Source organism: Pongo abelii, chromosome X (genome assembly GCF_028885655.2).
Source record: "Pongo abelii isolate AG06213 chromosome X, NHGRI_mPonAbe1-v2.0_pri, whole genome shotgun sequence".
In the NCBI taxonomy this organism is placed as follows: Eukaryota; Metazoa; Chordata; class Mammalia; order Primates; family Hominidae; genus Pongo; species Pongo abelii.
Window position 1 is genome coordinate 44,806,342 of NC_072008.2, and position 3,839 is coordinate 44,810,180.

Genomic DNA, 3,839 nt, shown 5'->3' on the forward strand with positions numbered 1-3,839 from the left:
AAAAAAAGAATCTTTAGATCTTTAGATTTTACTCAGATTTTGCATTTCTTGGGTACATTTTAGTAAATTGTTTTTTGAAAAATTTACCCAATTCATGCAAATTTTCATATCCTGCCCTTCCTGTTCTAACTGTACCTAAAAGTAACCAAATAGATGATGAGGAAATGTTATTTTTTCTAAAACAAATTCATGTTTATAAATTATTCGTTCTAGCCAGGCATGATGGTTCATGCCTGTAATCCCAGCACTTTGGGAGGCTGAGGCAGGAGGGTCGCTTGAGCCCAGGAGTTCATTTTTTTTGTTTGTTTGAGACGGAGTCTCGCTCTGTTGCCCAGGCTGGAGTGCAGTGTCGCGATCTCGGCTCACTGCAAGCTCCGCCTCCCCGGGTTCAAGCCATTCTCCTGCCTCAGCCACCCGAGTAGCTGGGATTACAGGGGCACACCACCACGCCCGGCTAATATTTTGTATTTTTAGTAGAGACAGGGTTTCACCGCATTAGCCACGATGGTCTCGATCTCCTGACCTCGTGATCCGCCCGCCTCGGCCTCCCAAAGTGCTGGGATTACAGGCGTGAGCCACCATGCCTGGCCGAGCCCAGGAGTTCAAAACCAGCCTGGACAACATAGTGAGACCCCATCTCTAAAATAAATCTATATATCTCTATATACATATAGAAATAAATTATTCATTCACAAACAAATAACTAACCTAGAACACTGTTATTTTGTAACCCCAAATGAAATAGATCTAGCTGGGTACGGTGGCTCACACCAGTAATCCCAACACTTTGGGAGGCAGAGGTGGGAGGATTGTTTGAGTCCAGGAGTTCAAGACCACCTTGGGGAAGATAGAGAGACTTCATCTCTACAAAAAATACAAAAATTAGCCAGGCATGCTGGTACATGCCTGTAGTCCTAGCTACTCAGGAAGCTCTGGCGGGAGGATAGCTTGAGACCATGAGGTTGAGGAGGATCACTTGAGCCCAGGAGGTTTAAGCTATAGTGAGCCAAGATCATGTTACTGCACTCCAGCCCGGGTGACAGAGTGAGACCCTATCTCCAAAAATATAAAAAATAGAATAAAATAAATAAGAGATCTAGGCAGTGATAATTAAGGTGCTCAAAACATGAAGTGATAAACTGATGGGAAATTTTATAATGGCTGACACCACCTGAATCTACTGATCAATCTTAACATCTCCTAAAGAGAAATAACCACAGTATGTGTTGCTTCTTGTGATACATACAGTACGAAGTACATACCACTATCTATGCAATGTTCTTGACAAAAAAATCAAACCTGAATCTGATTATGTATGTAGAATCACCCAGCAGTTTACAGGTAATACAGGGGACAAAAGAACATGTTAAATAACACCACAAGGATACAATCAGCAACATCCAAAATATAGGAAGTTCTACAAGAAAATGACGCAGTTTTGTCAGCAAATAAAGTGTATGGGATGGAGGAAGGGAAATGGGTCCGATAAATTAAAAGAGAATTAACAAGCTTCACAGAAATCAAATACAATGTGTGGACACTGTTTAGATATTGATTCGAAAGAACTGTTATAGAAAGAAAAAATTTGAGATAATTGGAAAAATTTGAATGCTAAGAGGATATTTGATTTTATAGATTTATTGTTAATTTTTTTGGCGTGATGACAGTAATAGTTTTTTTTTTTAAGAGTTCTTATATTTTAGAGATGCATACAAAAATATTTACTAGTGATATATCTGGGGTATATTTCAAAATAATTGGGAGGGGGTGGTTAGAGGTAGTGGGGAGTATAGCTGAAATATGATTGGCCATGTCTTGATAATTACTGAAGCTGAGTGACGGGTATATGGGGATTCATTAAATTATTCTCTCCACTTTTATATACATTTTAAAATTGACATAATAAAAGCTCTTAGGCCGGGCATGGTGGCTCATGCCTGTAATTCCAGCACTCTCGGAGGCTGAGGCAGGCGGATCATGAGGTCAAGAGATCAAGACCATCCTGGCCAACATGGTGAAACTCCATCTCTACTACTAAAAATACAAAAATTAGCTGGGCGTGGTAGCGCACGCCTGTAGTCCCAGCTACTCAGGAGGCTGAGGCAGGAGAATTGCTTGAACCCGGGAGGCAGAGGTTGCAGTGAGCCGAGATCGCGCCACTGCACTTCAGCCTGGCAACAGAGCAAGACTCCGTCTCGGGAAAAAAATGAATAAATAAAAATTTAAAATAAATAGTGTTTGAAAACCATAACAGTGCTAGAAAACAGGTACCATTCACAGGTTATAAATTTTGTGAAGGCCGGGTGCGGTGGCTTACGCCGCCGCACTTTGGGAGGCTGAGTCAGACAGATCACCTGAGGTCAGGGGTTCGAGACTAGCCTGGCCAACATGGCAAAACCTTGTCTCCACTAAAAATACAAAAATTAGCCGGGTGTGATGGCGCACACTTATAGTCCCAGCTACTCAGGAGGCTGAGGCAGGAGAATCGCTTGAACCCGGGAGGCAGAGGTTGCAGTGAGCCGAGATCGCGCCACTGCACGACAGCCTGGGCAACAGGGTGAGCCTCCGTCTCAAACAAACAAACAAAAAAATGTGAAATTCAGGACATCTGAAAAAACAGATTGGAAGAGAAATAGGAGCATAGAAACCCACAGATCAGTCATCAGAAGGGTTCTTGTCAAAGGAGCCTTGGAGAAAGGGGGAAGGGGTCATATGCCTGCCTAATGTTCTGTATTTTCAAAACTTATCAGCATGACTAGAGACAATTAGATTCCTTTCTCTCCACCATGCCCTTTTCTCCCTCACCTGAACAGAACTGCTAGCAGTAAAAGTCTAAGAATGTTCTCTAAAGAAACTGGCCCTATGGAGGGTGTCAAAACCAGAGAAGTAGAACTGGCACTATTCCAGGGACAGAAAATAGAAAACACAAAACAGCTGCATCCCTCTAGCTCTCCAGTAGGTCCTCCATCCAACTGCACTTGCCTACTCCTCCTCCTCCCCACCAGCTATAAAGGAAGCCCTCCTGCTGCCAAAACCTGCCCCTTTCCACAGAGCCTGTGCCCAGCCCTCCTCTTCAAAAACAAATATGGCATGATTTCCACTGGCCTTGATTTTTCAATTTCTTTTTGTTTGTTGTTTTTTGTCTTTTTGGAGATGGAGTTTCACTCATGTTGCCCAGGCTGGAGTGCAATGGCGTGATCTCAGCTCACCACAACCTCCGCCTCCTGGGTTCAAGCAATTCTGCCTCAGCCTCCCGAGTAGCTGGGATTACAGGCATGTGCCACCACGCCCTGCTAATCTTGTATTTTTAAACGGGGTTTCTCCATGTTGGTCAGACTGGTCTCGAACTCCCAACCTCAGGTGATCCGCCCGCCTCAGCCTCCCAAAGTGCTGGGATTACAGACATGAGCCACCATGCCCGGCTGATTTTTCATGTTTTAAAATGTTAACTATGTGTATCTTTTGTGTAATGACAAGAATGCACAGTGAAAGGACACTAACATGCATTTTCAAAGTTCTCTAATTCCGTTTTTAAGAAATCACATTTTGAGATACATTTACAAAATTTTAAAACTCCAAGATAAAAAAAAAAATCCACAAAGCTTTCAAAGAAGAAAGGTTACTCAAAAAGGTTCAAAATCAGACTGACATCACACAACATCAGATGCTAACACATTAGAATATAATGGAGCAATGTCTTCAAAATTCTAAGGGAAAAATATTGTTAATCTTGAATTGTATGAGAACAAAAGGTAATTTAAGACACAGAAGAACTCAGGAAGTTTACCTCCCACACCCTGTAAGAATTACTCAAGAAAATAGTTTAACCAAAAATATAA